General features: G+C 34.1%; 1 long non-coding RNA gene across 1 annotated transcript; it reads left to right on the top strand.

The window, feature by feature from the left end:
- The first annotated feature begins 8,994 nt into the window (after positions 1 to 8,994).
- Positions 8,995 to 18,913, top strand: LOC148782630 (uncharacterized). Its single transcript, XR_016055043.1, has 2 exons — positions 8,995 to 9,237; positions 18,545 to 18,913. It is a non-coding gene; the product is annotated as an uncharacterized LOC148782630 (long non-coding RNA).
- The last annotated feature ends 3,647 nt before the right edge of the window (positions 18,914 to 22,560 follow it).

Consider the following 22,560-nt stretch of genomic DNA (forward strand, 5'->3'; position numbering starts at 1 on the left):
CACCTAAGAATTATTAAATATTTATTTTTAAAAAAATTAAATTTTGAGCTTTTTAATACTTAGATATCACTCTCTAAAATTTAATAGTCTCGTTTAATCTTGAGATAATTTTTTTTCAAGTATTTATTGAGTGCAATTGGGATTTTTTAATTGATATTAGTATATAACTCGAATAGAATTTCATCTCTAAAATGTAGGCCTTAAAGTTCATCCTAGATTGGTTTTTTACTTGAGGAAATAAATGAACAGTACTCACAAGGGAGCACAAAATATTTTGGCATTATTATTTGGGACTGTAAATCGCTTAAGTTAAATTTTTTTTTTTTCTTTTTTTTTTTTTTTTGAAGAATCAGCAACATTTCATTCCATTTTTCATCCTGGTAAACACAAGGACAAGTCAAAACATTACAAATAATAATAATAATAATAAAATAAAACCTATAACCTCAAAGAACAATTAACTCGCCCACAGATACACCAGCTTTGGCTAAACAATCAGCCTCCATATTGCATTCTCTAAAAACATGCTCAAAATTAACAGGCATATATACACAACAATCCCCAGTTTCTCTTATCAATTCATGAAAAATCCATGGATACGATCATTCCTTCGTAATCCATTTAATTTTGTTCATTGGATCACCTTCAACCATTGTTGGTATTGACAATCTCACAATTTCAACCCCTGTAGCAAAGCTCTGAGTTCTGCTTCATTTGATGTGATCACACCTACTAGAACATAAAACTTTAGCAGTACTCGTGATCACGAAGCAAACCACCAATCCCTGTTGGCCCAAGGTTACCCATTAAGTTCCCATCAAAATTTAGCTTGACCCACCCAACTTCAGGCACTCTACAAATCCCTATCCATTTCTCTTTCAAATACCTTTCTTCAATTAGAATGTGTAGATTGTACATTAAATCCTCACAAGAAATCCCACGCCATTCATCTTTTGTAGCCAAACAATCGGCAACAGTATACCGCACTTTCTCTTGTACATCAATTGCTTTTTTAGATCTATCATCAAAATATTTTTTATTTCATTCCTTCCATATTTCTCAAACCACTACTGCCTCGACTACTTTCCAAATTTTTCTATCTTTCTTCCCAAATATGTTTGCTAACCAGTCATTAAACAGATAGCCATGTTCCATTCTTGTATTACATCAATCCCTAGCCAATTGAAACACCATGACCAAATTGTAGAAACGAAAAGCAATCTACGAAAACAAGAAAGAAGAAACAAACACAAAAGAAAGAAAGAAACAACCAACCACAACGCAAAGAAATACGTGGTTCGGCAACGTGCCTACGTCCACGGGAGATTAGAGTTTTTTTACTGGTAATGAAAATAGGGTTACAATACACTCTCTTCCTCACGCCTCTCTGTTTTTATCTAATTACAAAGATATCTGTATTTTCCCCTTAATCCTTAGCCCTAGATGAACTCCCAATCGCAACAATATATATCGAGTCTCAGATAGATTGTACAAATTACCAAAATACCCTCGTACAGATATATATCAAATCCTAGATATATCGAATCCCATGTGCAGCCCTTCGGGCTTTTAACGACCCTCTGGAGTCATTTTTTTTACTCGGCCTTGGCAGATATATTTCCTCAGAATACAATACATCAATCCTCAACACAAAATACCATTAGAAAAATCATATTTAAACAACAGATGACCAATTGATTCTTCATCTTTTTTACATAATAACCAGACATTTACTATAATCTTTCCTCGCTTCCTTAACATATCAACAATTAATCGCCTTCGAAGTTTTAACAGCCATAGGAAAGCTCTAACCTTCAATGGTATTGGCCACTTCCAAAGTTTTGAGGCTTCTTGATCAGTCCATCTTTGCCTATCATAAAACAGAAGTTTTTATGCAGAGCTTACTGCAAATACCCCACTTTTACTAGGTTCCCATACAATCTTATCTTCTTCCTCAGGCCAATCGAAGTACTACTGCAACAAAATTAAACATTGACTATACTCATCACTCACCCTATTATTCACCTTTGATATGGATATATAATATCCGAAACTGTATTGAAACCTTTCCCTATCGCCATCTTAACAATCCTTATATTTTTTGAAGTTGTTTTTGCAAAAAGTAAAAGGAATTGAACTTTTACGTTACACTCTCCAATCCACTTTTGCTGCCAACGGAACATTTATCCCATTCCCAACCACCATCCTTGAATAGCTTAGAAAAAAAGACCCATAAGCCACAATCCCTTTCTATAAGGTAGAAATTCCTTTTCTATTTAGACCTTTTCCTACTAACCCATATTCTTTATCAATCTCATACTTCTCACCAAGCAACTTCATCCATAATTGATCCTTTTTATTGGCATACCACTACCACCATTTAGTCAACAAAGCACCATTCATAGGTCTCAATCTACTTACACCCATACCACCATCAGAAAATGGTGTACAAACTCTATCCCAAGCAACTAAATTGAATATATTCTTATCATGAATTCCCCCCCAATGAAACTTCCTCATTATACCTTCCAATCTTTTGGCCACCACACTAGGAATTTTGAAGATTAACATATAGTATATAAGCATATTTGCTAAAGCATATTTGATAAGAGTCAATCTTCCCCCCAAAGATAAAAGTTTATGCTTCCATGAGTCTAACTTATACTGAATCCTTTGTATTACAGGATCCCACGAAGGAAGGCCCATATGCTTTACAGGAAACTTCCCAACCCCATAACCCAACTGAGCAGCAATCTCTTTAATTTTTTCATTCTCACATGCTACCCTTATAATGGATGTTTTATGTATACTAACTTTCTATCCTGTTACAACTTCAAAGCACCTTAAAAACCACTTTAAAGTTCTGTAATTTTTTTATTTTGTAAGACCTCTTTTTTGATTTGTAAAGATGGTGACAGTGAACTGCTCAACATGAAATTAGATAAGTTAGAGGCATAATTTTTTTGAAATGAGTGTTAAACATGCAAAAAGCAAAGGAAAAAGCCACATCTATTGACTATTGACCATTATCAACATGTATATGTAATACAACCAGATATAACTTGCACAACAAGATAAATTACAGTAAGTAACTTTCTATACATGATATATATAAAATAAATTCAAGATGTTCAACTATTTCTACACTTCCCTTCAAACTGAGGTTGGTTGAACAACATCAGTTTGTCAATGAGATAGTCGTGACGAGCACGAGTCATTGTCTTGGTAAAATATCTGCAAATTGTTGCTAAGAGGTAATATGTAAAAGTGTAACTTCTCCAGCCAAAAATTTTTCACCAATGAAATGACAATCAACTTCTCAATGCTTTGTGCGGTCATGGAAAACTGAATTTGATGCAATATGTATGACGCTCATATTATCAGCATACAATGGTGTAGGAGTTTGACGAAGAATATTGAGGTCATGTAAAAGACCTTTCAACCAAGTAATTTCACGTCAAGCTGAGGACAGTGCTCGGTTTCAGCTTCGACAGAAGATTTCGACATAGTTTGTTGTTTCTTACATTTCCATGATATGAGAAAATCTCCAAGAAATATACACCACCTAGTGATTGAGTGTCGAGTATTTGGGCAACCTGCCCAATCCGCATCAGCATAGGCTCGTAACTGGAGAGAAAAGTTAGTGGAGAAGAATTGGCATATATGTCATGTACTCTGTAGATAACGAATGATATTATGGACAACTAAGAGGTGGATGCGACGAGATCTGTAACAAATTGGCTGACGATCTGCACTACATGAGATATATCAGGACGAGTCATAGTGAGATAAAGTAGATTGTCAACTAGTTATCTATAAAAAGTGGGATATGGAAGTTTGTCTCCATCATCCTTTCTATATTTACATTCATCTTCATTTGTGTATCCACTCATTTATCATCAGATAAGTTGGCAAGTTTGATCAAGTCTTTGGTGTACTTCTTTTGGTTAACTATATATCCATTAGGGGAATAATGAATCTCTAGGCCAAGAAAGTAAGTCAACGGATCAAAATCTTTCATTTTGAATGAGTGACTAAGAAGCTCTTTCAAGTGTCTTATATTATCAAGGTTGTTTCATGTGATGAGAATATCATCAATATATATGAGAAGGATTGTTATCTCTAAAGAACAATGGTGAGTAAATAGTGAATAGTCATGAGCAGTTTGTTTCAACCTAGCATTCAGAACGACCTGTCGAAATCGTTCAAACCAAGCTCTTTGAGCTTGTTTTAAACCTTACAAGGATTTTTTTCAAGTGACATACCATAGACTTGTCATGGCAAACCAGGGAGGCGGTCGCATGTATACTGTCTCTTTTAAATGTCCATGAATAAATGTATTTTTCACATCCATCTGATATATAGTCCACTGACGAATAGGTGAGAGGTCAATATAAGTAAACAAAACTCTACGTTGTAGCGAAAAGTCAAAATCATCAAAAGAAAAGTCATATCGATCAAGTGGGTGGGTTACACGTGAAGAACGGCGTAACTAAGTAAAGTTATCAACAGAAACAGGATTAGGAGAAAAGTGGAGGGAAGAGAATCACTTACAGGTAGGGTCTGACTGATGAGATGGAGTAGGCATGGATTTGTTTTGTTGGTCTTGTTGTTGATGCACCAAAGGTTGTGATGATTTATCAGTGGCGTTAGCATTTGAGAAATCTGGAAAGAAAGGAACAGAGGACCATATTGATTTAGCAATTGAAGAGTAATAAAGGAGATTTTTTAGAAATACAACATTGCGAGAAACACGTACATGACGAGCTGTTGGATCATAACATAAAAATCCCTTTGGTTGAGATAGTAACCTATGAAAACACAAGTGACTGCTTGAACAGAAAATTTTATTCGTTCATGTTAAGGAAGATGAACAAAAAAAACACATCGAAAAACATGCAAGAGAGAATAATCAGGATGAACATGAAATAATAAATAACATGGAGATTCTTTATACAAAATCGAAGATGGGAGACGATTGATGAGATAAACAGCTGTTGATGCAGCTTCAACCCAAAAACTATGAGGAATTCGAGAGTCATGCATAAGGGTCCTAACAACTTCTAAGATATAACGGTTTTTCCTTTCAGTTATGTCATTCTATTGTGGAGTATAGGGACAAGTTTTCTACGATTGAATACCCTGAGTTTTCAAAAATTCTTGAAAATCATGTGTTAAGTATTCTCCCCTAGAGTCTGACCATAAGATTTTTTATTTTATATTAAACTGAGTTGCAATCATGGATAAAAATCTTTTAAAACAGGAGAATACTTCAGATTTATGGAGCATAAAGTATATTCAGGTATACCGTGTACAATCCTCAATGAACAAAACAAAATACTTATATCTCATTATGAATAAAATTGGAGCAGGACCTCATACATCACTATAAATAAGATGGAAATGAGCAGTTGCTTTATCTATTCGAGTTAAAAAATGCAAACTGGTGTTTTTATTCAAAGAAAATCGAATATTGTAACCATCATGGACAAGTTGGCCCACAAAAATTAGACTAATAATTAATTTAGGAACCAAGATAATATTACGTAAATAAAAAGTGTACCAAAGGAGAGAGAGTGAGAGATTATCAGTACCAGTAATATTCAATTTCTCCCCATTAACGGTGAGAATTTGACAATTACCTCGGTATGATTAAGTAGATGCTCGACTTGTGTGCACCTTGGTCATATGATTAGAGGCACCCGAGTCAATAAACTAAATGAGATTCACATTAGGGGATAGGTGAGAGTTCATACCGGACAAGCTCATAACAGATAAAGCGGAAGAGATAGCCCTAGACTCAAAGTTTTGTACCAACTGTCGAATATCATCTGACATAGCTGACGTCTGGGACATTATAGTATTTGGGTCATGAATAGTACTTGATGGAGGGGTCTCTACCATTAGTCCCTTGGATGCGTCATTAATAGCTTGGTATGCCCTGTAAAAAGGTTTCCATGAATCTAATTCCCAGTTACTTCGCTGAGAAAGACCTCAACACTCTATGATAATCTGTCCAAGATGTTTGCAATAAGTACAAAAAAATTTCTTCTTGCAATGGGATGTTATATGACTATACTCTTTACATTTATAACATTGCAGCGAAGAAGGGCCCTTTTGTGATGGTTTTCCTCTAGCCTGTTGAGTCACAAGGACAGACTTTATATCCTTCTCTCCCTCAATGGTGGCATGTATCATAATTCTCGTCTCCTCACGAAGTAATTCACCCAGAAAGACATCCATATTGGCTAATGTTTCATGATTCAAAATATTAGCTCGAATGATCTCATATTCTGAGTGTAACTTCATTAGAAACTACATCACCTTCCTGTAACTGTAGAGTTTAATACGAGAAAAACAAACAATCTAATTAGATAAGGGTGCGGTTTGTATAGAGCTGAGGCTCTAAACAATCAAAGTAAAGCGCACCTTCAAATAGTATCAAGAAATGTGGTTTCAAGACTAGAGATTTTCGTGATAGCTTAAAATATATTTTCATCTCTAACTATAAAATTTAAAGCTTAAGAAAATAGTGTAGATTAAGAAGATCTATGAACACTTAAAAATCTTGAAAATTGACGGTCCAAAAATGCATTATAAGATGCACTATTTTCAAACCTTAAAATCCATTTTTTTTCATAACCGTGCATAGTGAGGTGGAGATATCAATTTAAGGATATTTGGGCATCAAAACAATCTCTTTTAGTGAATATTTTGAGATGAGCTCTAATTTGATTGTTTAGAGCCTCGGTTCTATATAAATTTGTGAGAAAATTTGGTATAAAACCCTAATTCATTGTATTACTTTATGGTAAACCCTCATTTCGTTTTTCGTTCAAACGGCATAAGAAAACCCCTAAAAATTTCACCGTACCCCCTTATCTCTTATCTATCTCTTTTATTGACTTTTGATCATAAAAAGTAGTCCTAACAAATCTTTTTATATCATTTCAACTCAAAAACTTTTTTAATAAGTGGAAAGAGAAAAAGATAGATTAAAAAAGTTTTTGAGATGAAATAATATAAAAAGATTTGTTGGGGCTAATTTTATAGTCAAAAGTCAATAAAAAAGGGAGATAAGAGATGATGGGGTACGGTGAAATCCTTAAGGATTTCTTTATGTCGCTTGAAAGAAATACGAAAAAGAAGGTCTACTATAAAATAATATGAGAAATTAGGGTTTTGTATGAAATTTTTTTAAAATTTTTTATTAGATAATACATTACAAGATGTACTATTTTTGCGGTTAAAAAATCTATTTTTTCGTTTTAAATTATAACTATCAAAATCGAGGTGGCCAATTTGATGTGTTTTGAACTCCATGACATTTTTTTTTCCCTTCTCGGAATGCCTTTTTGAGTCCAATAAGGTGTGACCCAAACAAAGACGGGCCCATTTAACGCTTACTATAATGTCAAAGCTATGCAATAAGGTTGTTTCTTTATTAGTGAATATTGAGATTTTGCTTAAAATAAAAAAAGTAATGATAATGTGAGACCCTCCCACACCATGTCCAACCCTTTTATTTTGGTTCAACCTTTCCTATATTTTGCGAGCAATGTAGAGAGATGGAAATAGAAGGGCTGAAACTTTCCTCAACTTGAGACCCGTTACAAATGGAGAGAGAGACCCATTTCACTTAGAGAGAGAGAGACCCGTTACAAATGGAGAGAGAGACCCATTTTACTTGGAGAGGGGCCTGTTTCAAATGGAGAGAAAGAGCTGTTTACTTGAGAGAGACACCCATTTCAATTGGGCAGAGAGAGAGAGAATCAGCAGGACTGCATGAACCTCTTTTGAATTGAGAAAGCTAAGGAAATGGGAATAGCTTCATTGAATTTGAAGGTTACAAATAACTCGTAAAGAGCTTAGGTGAGTTATCTTTATAATCTCCTAAACTCATTCTCTCGCTAGAAATTCAATTTCCCTCTAAAAAAAATCATGCTTTCTTTATACGATCCCAATATCTCATTCTTACAAAAAAACCGAATCTCTCTTTTTCTCTCTAAAAACTCAATAAATCATGGGGCTTTTTGGGTCGAGCCTTATTGTCAATGGGGTTTTAAATTTTTCTTTAAAAAAAATAGAAAATTTTATTTCCTTATAAGAAAAGTTTGACGAGAGTTTTTTTTAAAGACTGAGCCTGAGTTGGGCCGGGCTGGTCCCAATAGGCTTAATGAGCCTGAGTGGGCCAGGCCTTATTCCTTCAATTGGGGGTTTTAAATTTTCTAAAAAACAATAAGTAACTTTTTTCCCATACAAGAAAATATCGAATAGAAAGATTTAAAAAAAGTGAAAAAAAGAAAGGGCCTGAGTTGGGCTCGGCTAAGCCCAATAGGCTTTTATTGGCCAAACCTCATTTGTCAATGGGGGTTTCAAATTTTCTAAAAAATAATTAGCAATTTTTTTTTTCCTTACAAGAAAAGTTTGAAGAGAAAGATTTTTTTTTTTAAAAAAAAAAAAGGTCGGGCCTGAGTTGGGCCAGGCCTTATTAACAAAAAAAATTTTTCCTTACAACAAAAGTTTGAAGAGAAAATTTCTTTTGCAACAAAAAGAAAAGGCCGGGCATGAGTTGGGTTGGTCAAGTCCATTAGGCCTTCTTGGGTCAGGTTGGACTTCGCATAAAGTTTCGGGCCTAACGGGCTGTGGCTGGGCTTCTGTATATTTTGGGGCTCATCTACAAGCCGGGCCATACAGACATATCTCCGGACCGGGCCTACCAGGCAGGGCCATGTCAGTCCCGGTCTTTAGCTGGCTCCAGGCTGGCCCGACCCCGCCCATTGGCAGCCCTCGGTAGGCCTCTCACACAGTTCCTCATTCTAAACAGGTCCCCGCCCATTGGCAGCCCTCGGTAGGTCTCTCACACAGTTCCTCATCCTAAACAGGTCCCCGCCCATTGGCAGCCCTCGGTAGGTCTCTCACACAGTTCCTCATCCTAAACAGGTCTCTCATCCAAAATGACACACAAAATGAGAAAACATATCTCTATTTCGTAGGTCTCTCACACAGTCTCTCATCCAAAATGACACACAAAATGAGAAAACATATCTCTATTTCGTAGGTCTCTCACACAGTTTCTCTCATCCAAAATGAATGGTATAACCTAACACGGCTCGCTACTCTCTATATAGGTCTGTAGTGAAAAATACGAAGATACAATGTTGAACATTGAACAAGGAATACAAGATGGAGTTGAAAACTTGAAATCCAAGATGAAAGAGATAACAGTGAACTCAGGTTTGTTATCTATACTCTATTTGACAAAACAGAATCTAAATATTATAATTCTAAAAGGTGAGGCTGAAAGTGATATCTTATTATTATTATAGATTGACATAAAGAAGAATGTTGTTGATATGTTGACAAAGCCGGTTCCATTACAAAAATTTAAGTTATTCTTCGACTTGACTAATGTGTCACCAAGATAAGCACTTGCGGGGGCACGTGTGGAGAAGATGGTCGTTATGAATCTCTTTAAGGATTCAAGCCAAAGTAGAGATTTTTTTATAAATATCTTTTGAATACCTATTTTTTGAGATTGATTTTTCCCATTATTTTGGGATTTCAATTTAGTTAATATTATTAGAAGCTTATCTTGAAGTCTTATTTAGATTAGGATGAGACTTTAGTCCATATGGATAGGGGATAAAGTTACATTTTTGCGGAGAGAGAGTGCAAAGAAAACGAGAGAATCTTTCAGTTATTTTTTTGAGATCAGAGAGAGAAAATTGTAGAGAAAGAGACATTATGGAATATTCGATTTTCTCTCTGGTTTGCTAAGGTACGAGTCTTTTGTAATTTTTTCTCCCATTGATTGATGGAAAAACACTGATCTTCTTCGTTCGTAGATATAGTCATATCTGTGACGAACCACATAAATTCTAGAGTTTTTTTTTCTATTATTTCTTTCCTTCTATTTCTGTCCTGCTTTAGTTTTTTTTGCAGGTTGCTTGCTTGTTGCGAGGTTTATTTTTCTCATACTTTATTTACAAATAAATAAATAAATCAACAAGTTGGGTTTAGAGCTTTTGTGCAAAACAGAGTATGCCACACTAATGTGCTTTGGATGTCTCCAAACAATTGCCGCTTGGCTATAGCAAAAAATTGAAAAAAAACAGAAAAAAACTGCAATGATTTTTATGTTTTTAGATGAAGATAGGAAAATACTTTTTTAAAGAGAAAAACCTTATGAGGGATGAAGGTAAAAGATAATTAAAACAAAAATTTAAAAGACAAGCACAAAAGTATAAACGTCAGAAGATAGAAGTTAAAAAATAGTGCAATGATTTTTATGTTTTTAGATGAAGATAAGAAAATAGAAGTTAAAAAAAAAAAAAAAAACCCTTTGAGGATGAAAGAAAAAGAAAAGCACAAAAGCATGTAATGGATATCTTACTTTCAATTTAGTTTATAGGTAAACTATGAAGCCTATTGAGATAGCTTTTATATAATTTCATGTTTTCATTCGGTTGTGATTTTTTATAACGTTATGTTTTCATTCTCTTTACTGGGCGAAAGAGAGGTGGTAGAGAGACATTGGAAGAAAGAGAGGTGTTAGAGAGACTGAGAAAATATTGTGAGTAACAGTAAAAATCACGAGAGAAGATGGCTTGCTGTAAGCATGGCATTCGATTTGTGCGAGTAATAGTAAGAATTACATGAAAAAGTTTGAGGTTTTTCATTAATTTGTGAGTAACAATAAGAATCACAATGTAAAAGTTTGTAGTTTTTAAATCTCTACATTTGGTTTCTTATGAAAAGCTGCATGCATGTGGATAAAACTATAAGAACATACTCGGATATGGATAAAACCAGGGTTTTAAAAAAAGCCGAGTCGAACTGGACTCACCCGGTTCGACTCGAGAATCGGCACAGGACGTGCCGGTTCCAGCATAATACACGGAATCGCCCGGTTCCAGAGAGAACCGGGCGATTCTATACAGTGACTCGCCGATTCACTGTACGGAATCGGCGAGTCCCGTGAAGAACACGGGTTGCACAGTGTTCTTCACGGGTTTCTTCAAATTTTGTCATTTTTTTATCATTTTTCTTCTTTTTTTTGCCGTGTGATCGAATATTCAGGCTTTATGCAGCTTTTTTCAGCCTTTTCATGGATTAAATGGTGGAGAAATTTCATATTTTTGGATCATGAAAGTTGCGGGTTTTAGGGTTTTCGCTTTTCCTTTTGTTTCATATCAAATAGGGCATGAATCTATGAAAATTTTGAGGTATATTGATTGTAAATGTGTTCATCAAAAAATTCTATTACGAATTTGTGATAATCTTTGAGAAAAATAGAGTACTTTGGAGATTGAATCCACGGGTTCACGAAACCCGGTAAGAACTCTGGTTTTTTTTTTTTTCCACCATTTGATCAATTTCAATCCATATTTTGAAAATAATCAGTTAAATTTGTAGGGTTTTAAATCTTTATCGTGTCTTTTATCATTTACCATATTCAATTTTATTTAATTTACTCAATTACAGCCTGATTTTTTAGAAGAACACAATGATGTCTGTGAAAAAAAATTTCTACTGTTTTTTTTTTTTTCCCTCCTTTTGATCTATTGTTCACGATATATTACAAATAATGTGTTAGATTTCTAGGGTTTTTAATCGTTATAGTCTTGTTTATAATCAGATGTATTCAATTTGAGCTTCATTTTTTAGATTCAATGACTGTTGTCTGTGAAGAACTGCGTTTTTTTTTTTTTGCTCAATTTAATCAATTTGATTTGATTTAATGATGATAATGTGTTTATAATTTAGGGTTTTGATTCTTTATATTGTTGTTTATCAAAACATGTACTCAATTGGATGTAATTTATTCGTTTGGAGGTGGATTTTTGAGTTGAAATGGCTGATGTAAGGTGGCTCTGTGAAGAACAGTTTTTTTTTTTTTGTAATCCATGATCGAATTTTTTGAAAATTTGTGATTTTTCAAAAAGATGTGAAAATCGTGACAAGGTTTTGATTATCATGAGGTATTAAACCATATTTTAAATTTTTATTGTTTGAATTTGCTGTACTTTTTTTTTTTTTTTCCATGATCAAATTTTTTGAAAAATGATGATTTTCCTAAAAGATGTGAAAATCGTGACCAGGTTTTGATTACCATGAGGTGTTAAACCATATTTTTAATTTTTATTGTTAAAGTTTTTGTTGAAAAAATTGTATGTTGATAGATTATTTATGCAAAAAAATGCATGTTATTATATTTTTAATGCAAAACTGTATTTTTTTAATTTGGTGTTAATGTATTTTTGAGTTGGAATGACTGATGTTAGGTGGCTCTGTGAAGAATTGTTTTTATTTGGTTTTTTTTTTAATACATGATCGATTTTTTTTGAAAAATCGTGAATTTCCGAAAAGATGTGAAAGTAGTGGTCAGGTTTTGATTAACATGAGGTATTAAACCATATTTTTAATTTATTGTTAAAGTTTTTGTTGAAACAATTGCATGTTGATAGATTATTTATGCAAAAAAAATACATGTTATTATATTTTTAATGTAAAACTGTATTTTTTTAACTTGTTAATGCATTTTTGAATTGGAATGACTGATGTTAGGTGGCTCTGTAAAGATTTGTTTTTATTTGTTTCTTTTTTTTTAGTACATGGTCGATTTTTTTTGAAAAATCGTGATTTTTCCGAAAAGATGTGAAAACAGTGACCAGGTTTTGATTATCATGAGGTATTAAAGCATATTTTCCATTTTATTGTTAAAGTTTTTGTTGAAAAAATTATGATAGAATACTTATGCAAAAACATACATGTTATTATATTTCTAATGCAAAACTGTATTATATTTTTAATGTAGTTTTGCATTAAAAACGTATTTTCAATTTTTAAATTTTGAAAGAAAAAAATACATGTTGTTAAATTGTATTATCGTGAGAAATTAAAGTGAATATCATTGCAAAAAAAGTCGTGGCATATACGACAATTATATTATCTTGCATTTTTTCAATTTTATTATTAAGTTTTTAATGCAAAAAATGTCTGTTCTTGATATTTGAGTTGTAGCCATGTTTGGAGCTTGCATTTTGTATTATATTATCCTGTATGTTTGTAATTGATATGTACGAAAATATTATTGTCAATAGAAATATTTTGCAATAACAAATAACAACAAATATAACTACATGAACTACCCCAACATATTATTACTACACATGGTGATTATTTTTCTTGTTGAACTGGCATGTTAATTTTTAACTTTTTACATATTAAGACAGTTGAATCATGTCAAGATCTACAGAAGACCCTGCATGGCAACATAGGGTCAAACTTAATCCCAACAAAAAAGACAAAATTATTTGTAATTACTGCCAAAGAATGATAAGTAGTGGGGTACATAGGTTCAAGCAACACTTGGCAGGGGTTGTTTCTACATGCAGTTGTGTCCCTAGTAATGTAAAAAAACAGATGACGGCATTTCTTAAGGCTAACAAAGGTAAAAAAATTGCCAAACATAGGATGAATGAGGAGATAGCTAGTTTATATACGCCATCAAGCAGTGATGATCTAGAAGAGCAATATAATAAATACCTAGAACAGCAATAGAATAATGACCTAGAGATGGCCACAAGAATGAGTTTACATAAACAATATCAGAGGGAACGTGGGTTTAGAATGCCCGATGATTATGACATAGGCATGCATGGTGGGTCTAGCTCAGACATGCATAGTGGGTCTAGCTCAGATATTTATGGCGGGCCTAGCTTAAACATGCATGGCGGGCCCAAGTCGAGCATGTATGACGGGCCCAGCTCAAATATGTATGGAGGGGTTGGTGGCAGTATGTGTCAACAAGAATCAAACGTTGAAGAAATAGTTCATAGCTTATCTAGGAGTGCCAGTATTGCAGGTCATGGTCGTATAGATTCATTTTTCTCAAAGCCTAAATCACAACAGATGACCCTAAAAGACATGGTTAAAGGTACAAGAAACATGTTGAGGAGATATGTTGGTAAATAGTTCTATGATAAAGGGATTCCCTTTGATGCAGCCAATAGCCCATATTTTCTACCTATGGTCAGTGTAATCCAGAGAGCAGGGCCCGGGGTAAACCGCCAACAGCATATGAGCTCAGTGGGCCAATATTAGATGAAGAGGTGGAGGAAGTTATAAAGTGGATTGAAGAATTTAAAAAGAGTTGGCCAAGGACAAGCATTACTCTCATGAGTGATGGTTGGTTGAATAAAGTTAGCAAAAAAGAGTTTTTAAACTTCTTGGCCTATTCCCCAAAAGGTACATTTTTTTGTTTAGCAAAGACGTATCAGGGACGAAGAAGGATGCAAACTTCTACGTACGACTATATGATCAGATAGTGGAGGAGGTGAGAGATAAGCATGTAGTCCAATTTATTATGGACAATGCCCGTGCATGTGTTTCTGCGGGCAGCAAGTTGATGGATAAGAGGAAGCATCTAGTATGGACCCCGTGTGCTGCACGCAACATCGATCTTATGTTAGAGGAGATCGATGAGATCAAAATTGTGAAGGAAACTGTAGAGGAAGCGAGGTTGGTGTCGAGATTTATATACAACCACTCTAAATTTTACTTCTGTTTAGAAAACACTCTAAGAAAAAAGAGATAATCAGGCCTGCTATAACCCGCTTTGCGACCGATTACTTAACTGTGGACTCCATTCGGGAATCTGAAGGTGCATTAAAGATATTATTTACCTGTGAAGAGTGGTTAAATGACCACCTCTCGAAGTCCAGTACCGGTATAAAAGTGGACGACATAGTCTCAAATAGGAGATTCTAGGCCACTGCCCCTTTGGTCATGGTATTAAGAATGATGAATGCTGACAAGAAAGCTACCATGGGCATCCTTTATGAAGGTATCGAGAGGGCGAAATCAGCTATTGGGGAGAAGTGTAGTTTTGCTAGTAAAGTGATCGAGATTATAGAAAGGAGGTGGAACACCAAATTTGGTCCAATTCATTATGCTGGTAAATATATATTTATATCATTAGAAAGTTTCATTTTAAATCATTTTTTTATGAAATTGTAAATGACATTTTTCTATCTATATATTTTTTAGGTTACTACTTCAACCCAAATTTTTTTTATTTAACACTTGAACATCCCTACAAGATTATGGAAGGGGTCAGATACATTATTGCAAGGTTGGAGAGAAGCCATCGAAACCAAGTAGCAGCAATACAATAGGTATTATTTAATGTTTGGGTAAAAACTTCATTGAGTTGTTATATTTGTGAGGAATAATATACTAAAACGAAATATATTTGTTTTAGCTTGCTATGTATAGGGATGCTATAGGATTCTTCGAAACTAGACTTGCCAAGAATTCTTGAACTAAGATGGATCCAGGTTATCCCCTAGCTAATATTTTGTTCATTTATATATTTAATCTTATGAATTGTTATTGCCTTTACAATGCTTTTTGCATTTTAATCCAGCTGAACGGTGGGAAATATATGGTACTGATGCACCTCACCTAAAGAGGATAGCAATCAAGGTGCTCTCCCAAACATGTTCTGCTACTGACTGTGAGCGCAACTGGAGTATGTTCCAATGGTTGCACACTACTAGGAGGAATAGACTCGCTTCGAAGAAACTTCATAAGCTAGTCTACGTTCATTACCACTTAAATCTCCGAGAGCGACAAATAAGAAAGAAGCTTGAAGACTATGGGCTGATAGACTTAGACACAATATTTGTCACAGACACAGCAGACCAATGGGTAATAGAAGAGGAGGAGCCAGTGTTGCACAAGAGAGCGTTCTTTGAAACAATCGGTGAGGAAGATATTGAAGAAGATGATGAGTAGCATGAAAGAAGAAGTAGCCAGCCAACGTATCCATAATTCGTCAGAGATGTCGGTGATATTGTACCTAATGAGGGAGAGTGGGAAGGGGGTCTAAGGGAAAATGAGAGAGATGACGATTCTAAGGCCACCTTATCCCAGCCATATTATTCACATATCGAGTCCCAACAGCAACAGGGTAGGGATGAGTACGACAGTGTAGGTGAGCAAAAAGGATGGACAAGCTTCGGGGACTTTGGATTGGGAACACAACAGAACACTAATACTCAGGGATTTGGGTATAGTCAAACGCCTACTAATATCGATGATTCGTTTTTAGATTGAATCAATGAATTGTCAAACAAATTTAATCAATGGAACCAGCGTGACCAAGAAGAAGAACGATGTCGTCTGTCATTTTATTTTTAGATCGTATGTTACTAATTGTATGCTTTATTGTAGTCCTTGTATGTTGATATACTTATTCCATGATAATTCTATATTTATCCTTTTGTGTGATGTAAATTAAATAGTAAATAGTAGTTCATGCAGGGAAAGAACATATCAATATTCGGATATTCATGCAAAGAAATGAAAATTCTTAATGGAGTACCTCATTTCTTATGGAATTCCTAAAAGAATAATATTTATAACGAATTTTAATAATTTTTTCGGATTTTTTTGAAACTTTAATCTGACAGATTCAGTCGATTCCTGATCTGGATCGTCGATTCACCGATCCGGATCAATTTTTAAGGTGCCCGATCCAGGTCACCGATCCACTTTTTAAACCATTGGATAAAGTTGTAAGAACATACCTGGATATTCAGAATTTAGCATTTGGGACCAAAGGGAACTTAATGGTTTCCTTCTTCCTTTACTTAGAAATTTACATAGTCGCTATGGAATTTATAATAATGGAAGGTGACAACCTTAGTAACATGTTCTCAAACATATCTTTTGAGGTACATGAATTGCGAATCAAAATAATTAAAGGATTCAACATAATATCCTCATTGGTTTTATTACTTACTCTACAACTGCAAAGCTTGGATTGACTTACATATATATTAGCAGGAGGTGCATTTTCACAATTGATACTCCTTGGTTCAACTGTATGGGTTGGTACTTTTGAAGGGATGGGTTAAAATAACACATTTACACAACATACCTTGCATTTTGGTTACCATTTGAGTAGAACTCTCTCTCCGAATGATTTAAATAACTAGAGAAGAAGCTAGGTGTAGCCAAATAGGTCATTAAGTGAGAGACTGGAAGCTAGGTGTAGCTTCTTGAAGAGGAAGGGCCATAAGGGTTAGGAAATGGCACAATTTAATAAGATAAATGTTAAGAACTTGAACATAACTAACACTAGGATGCAAATGAACAACGTATCCTAGTTTGAATGTGGTCAGGGATGGGAAGACTTCAATGTAGGGACACCAATGTCAAGAAAAATATGATTCTTTGGTAATTTAGCCTTTCAAGAATCTCATAAGCTATTTTGGCTTCTGTGTTGCTTCAAAATAGATTTCATGTTTTTTGTATTCTTCATGCTTGTGTTCCAATCATTTCTAAGCAATTGATACTCATAAACCATTTGTTCCTTTTACTTTTCTCTTTGCCTTTCATAGAATTATACGCATCTTGATGATAGTTTGCAATATAACAATTACAAATACGTGATTAATACTCATTCTTTTATACAGATCCTGTTTCTCAAAAAATAATTGGAAAAACATCCGCTCTTAAAACATATTTTCTTTTTTCCTTTGTGAATTTGCATATCAATATAATAGGAACATCATTTTGACAAATTTGAAAAAAATTGGTCAAACAATGAGAGATAAATCAAAGAATTTAGGTTTATAGTTTCAAAAAGCTGTAGAACTTTGAGCTCTTGATTTCTTTTACAATCTTTGATTAAAACTGGTTGCATATATATATAGCAAAGTGGGGTAGAAAGCTAAAACTAACACTAACACTAACACTATTTTAGGATTTTTATTTAAGAGTGAGGGAAAAAGACTGAGAATGGCAGCTCTGGGGTTTGATGAAATGAAATTTTTTATTTTTTTATTAAGTCAAGTGCTTTAAGGGGAGTTCAATTGATTCCCCACCACTCCCAAGCTAACTCATCGGTTATGAATCGGCTCGATACGATCCTTTTTGAGCAGTATTGCCTTTCTCAACTGCTTTATGCACGCAAAAATAGGTGATCAATGGACATCCACTTCATCTTCACTAGCATCCTCATCCCAATCCATTGGTAATTGTTCTTTTCTTGTTGTTACTTAAATGTATTACTTTTCTTTTCTTTTTCTTCCCTCCAATTTTTCCATATAAAAACCAACATAAATAATTATTTAGTTTGGGGTGGGAACTAAATGATGGGAATTATTTACCATTTAGAAAATCAGAGGTTGAGAAACTCCCAAAAATTGAAAGAGTTAAGCAACCAAATGGAGGCCTTGTGTGTTTTAAATCTAGAAGTCCTATCTTTAAATATTTACGACAAAAATAATGTCATAGATGTATCATTGTCACCATTCACTAGCACATTTATGTAGTGGACTAATGAGCTGGACTATTAATGGTGAGAGTGATATCATTTAGTTTATATGCACAAGACGACACATGGTTTTTATTGCAATGGCACCATATGTTGGGTCTACGGGTGCAGGAAAGAAAGAAGGGGTTGGTCTTTAATGCAGTGGCGCCATTATGTTGATTTAGTTTATATGCCACATGGTTTTTATTACAGTGGCAGTATCAGATGGATCTCGGGGTGCAGGAAAGAAGGGGGTGGTCTTTAATGCAAAATGGGGTTATTACGACTTTGAAATTCTTATTACAAGCGGCCTAACTCAGAATTGCTTGAGTTGAGTTGGGATCGGAAGGTGGACGATTCTAGTTTGAAGAACTCCGGAATTGCCTTGATGCTCTAGTTTTTTATGTGAATAAATTGTAGCCCTATTGGACTTGGGAATTGCCCGACTCAGGCCACGTGAATCAGAAATGAGCCAGTCGCGATTCAAGGCATGATTCAAGGTTTTCAACCACAAACTTTGTTGTTCAAACCCAAAATGACATCGATCCCCAGTTTCTAATAACATTGGGCAAGAATTTATTTTATGTTGTAAATGTCTTTTTTTTCTCTTTTTTTTTTCTTGGGACAAACTCTACACATTCTTGATCCATTCATCTGTGAGAAATGATGGTGGATGCAGCAAAGATATCATTAGAACTGTCAAACCACCTCAACAAAGCAATAATGACGTGCTTAACTCTAATAATTTTACCAACATAGTGGCTACTTTTTAAAATTTTCATTCTTATAACTCCTCATGGATATTTTTTTAAAATTATCAACATTGCCCTTATTGGATTTGGTACTTTCCAAAATCACCAACATAAGCAAACCCCATAATTTGTGCGATTGATATTGATATTGAAAAGTTTCCTAAAGAGAATATGAATACAAAAGGATTAGAACTCATATGTAACATTAATAGAAAGTTACCTATTTTATACGGATTTTTAACTTTATATATATGAGATAAAAGTACAGAGAATTTGTGTGTTTTGATACATATGTCACATCATTAGGAAGTTTCTTATTTTAGGTGGATTCTATATATGGGATGAAAGTACAAAGAATTTGTGTACCCTATTTGAATCGCCATATAGGAATAATAGTTCCTCTAGAGAGAGAGGATAGCAGAACTTCCTGTGCATAAGATGCAAAGTTTCCTCTTAGAGAGAATAGAGTTTACTATAGAGAGAAACATTGTGATGATGCCTCTTGTAGAGTGAGATGGTGGTTTCTTATAGAGAAACGGTTCTTATGGAGATTTTGAGTGGTTTTTCCTTTTAATTAGAGAAAAAGTAAGTTTTTCGTTGGTCTCACATCTCTATCTGGTGTTGTTGGTAATGGTTGCCAGAAGTAAATAGAAGTAATGGAGAGTGGTTTAAAAGGGTTCGCTCGAGCCGATTTTGTCGAGGTTTATTCTAAAATCTTTGATGTAACTTTTTAGTATAATGGATTCCAGTTTGTTGTCCATGTGGATGTAGCCCCTCTGGGTGAACCACATAAATCATTGTGTTATTATGGTGTTTGTTTCATGCTTTATTTCTCGTACTTTATTTGTCAAAAATTAACATATGTGGTTTAGAGCTTCCACGCACAACAAGTGGTATCAGAACCTGATTTGAAGTTGTCAGTATGACAATAAGGTTTCAAATGCAAGGTTCGAGGTAGAGAAATTTGATTGTAAATACTATTTTTTAGCAATAATGATGAATAAATTTATTTGGCAAAAGATGAAGAATCCATAAAACTATACAGTAGATGTTGGCATGGTGAGCAGGTGATTTTTATATCAAGGTGGAGATTATTGGATTTTGTGCTATCCAAAATCACCAACATAAAAAAATCTTATATTTTGTGAGATTGATATTGATATTGATAAATTTTTTAAAGGGAATAGGAATCCAAAAGGATTACAACTCTTGGATGTATCTTTAGGTTTTGAGATATATGTAACATCAATAGAAAGTTTCATATTTTGTGTGGATTCCTAATCTTATATATATAGGATCAAAGTACATAGAATTTGTGTGCCCTATTTGGGTCACTATATGGGAATGGCGGTTCCTCTAGAGAGAGGGGGGCAAAGCCTCCTGTGTATAAGATGCAAGGTTTCCTCTTAGAGATGGGAATGGTTGTTCCTCTAGAGAGAGAAGGGGCAGAGCCTCTTGTATATAAGATGTAAGATCTCCTCTTAGAAAGAAAAGAATTTCCTATGGAGAGAAACATTGTGATGGTGCCTCTTGCAGAATGAGATGGTAGTTTCTTGTAGAGAAGCATTCCCCATGGAGATTTTGGGTGATTTCCCTTTTTAGTTAGAGAGAAAGTAAGTTTTTCACTACTCTTGCGTCTCTATCTGGTATTGTCAATAATAATTGCCAAAAGTAAGGAGAATAATGTCTCTATCTAATGTTGTCGGTAATGGTTGTCAAAAGTAAAGAGAATGAATGAAGAATAATGGTTGCTAAAAGTAAAGAGAATGAATACAGAATAATGGTTGACAAAAGTAATGAAAATGAATGAAGAATAATGGTTGCCAAAGGTAAAGAAAAGGAAGGGAGAGTGGTATAAAGTGATTCCTCGACTCGGTTTTGTCGACGTTTGTTTCAAAATCTTTGATGTATATTTCATTGGTATAGTGGATTTCAGTTTGTCATGGATGTAGCCTCTCTGGGATAAACCACGTAAATATTTGAGTTCTTGAGGTGTATGTTTCATGTTTTATTTTCCGTATTTTATTTGTCAAAAATTAACCCATCTGGTTTATAGCTTCTGCGCACAGCAGTCCTTATGCGAACTTTGAACGAGCGCTTGCATTTTAATAAATTACCCCTTAAATTACACGCGTCAAATCACCTAAGCAGCCTTGCTTATTCCTAATTCCAAACTCAAAAACATTTTTCTTTTATTATAGCCTTGTTTTAGGTTTCGAATTCAAAAACATATAGGGCATTTTGGTTATTTGGCCTGCGTCAGGCTCACTTATGCTGCCCCAGCCAAAACAAATCTACTCGTGCTTCAAAACCCAGAGCAAGATTTGATCGAAATCGTATTATATTTGTCTAGAACTTAGGCTGGATAAGGATAAAAATCTTTTTTGTTCCAGGTTTCAAACCAAGAACAATTATGCCCACTTAGTACTAAAATGTCTTGTTTAGTTTCCAAAACCATAGCATAGCAGTTCGGGCATTTTTTGACAAAATAATTGAATAGATACCTAAGTGAAAGGAATATAATTATCTTAACCACCTAAATTATTTTTTAATATGATTTGATTGTTTTGTTGATCATTTGATCACTAGAATCTATGCTTCGCTCTTGAAATAACATTGATCTTGTGCCCCACAATTATATTTCCCTTTCTATGTAGGACAATGAAATAGTAAAAGAAAAGGGATCGTCTACAAAGAAACCATTTATCTTTTGTACATAGATACAACAATCATTCTTATCTCTTAAATTTCAAGATAGATGGTCGTAAGAGTGTCATTGAATAGATACAAAGTTCAATTTTTTTTTTCAAACTTCGTGACTTATCTCAAGCCATCTAATTTGATATCAAATGTGTGAGAATGATTGTGACCACTTTATATAAAAGTTAAATAATCTCTTTATAGACAATCCCGAAAGAAAAAATGAGATATCCCTAAAAGTGAAGTGCACAATGCCATTGTTTATGCTTCGATACATTTGGCTAGTGGCATGCATTCACAAAAAAATATTGAATTTTCACCATATCCCTAAATAGGCATTTGCAATTTGTTAAGGCCTTTCACAAAATAAAATATTCTTCTAAAGGTGGTTAGTTGGGTTCACATGTACTTTCTTCTGTGGGTTCTGCATGGATTTCAATTCACATCATTCATATTTTCTCCTTAAAATATGATCACCTCCATACAATTTTTAATCAAAAGGGGATTACATCAATCTTTTCATGAAAGGATTAATACCTATACAAATTATTTAAAATATAATTAAATAATAATAATGGATCAAAATACACCTGCATCATTTAGTTGTATTTTGGTAAATTTTATTTACCTTAAATTATTTTTTTTAAAGTTTTTATGAGTATTTAATGTTGAGAAACATACCAAATTCGAGCTTAATCCATTATATTAAAAAAATTAAAAGTAAAATATATTATATATTTTTAAAAAGTGGGACTCCATATCAAATGTAAACTACAG

The sequence above is a fragment of the Amborella trichopoda genome, chromosome 4 (assembly GCF_054954075.1).
Source record: "Amborella trichopoda isolate Santa Cruz 75 chromosome 4, AtrichopodaSantaCruz75HAP2 v2.0, whole genome shotgun sequence".
Lineage (NCBI taxonomy): Eukaryota > Viridiplantae > Streptophyta > Magnoliopsida > Amborellales > Amborellaceae > Amborella > Amborella trichopoda.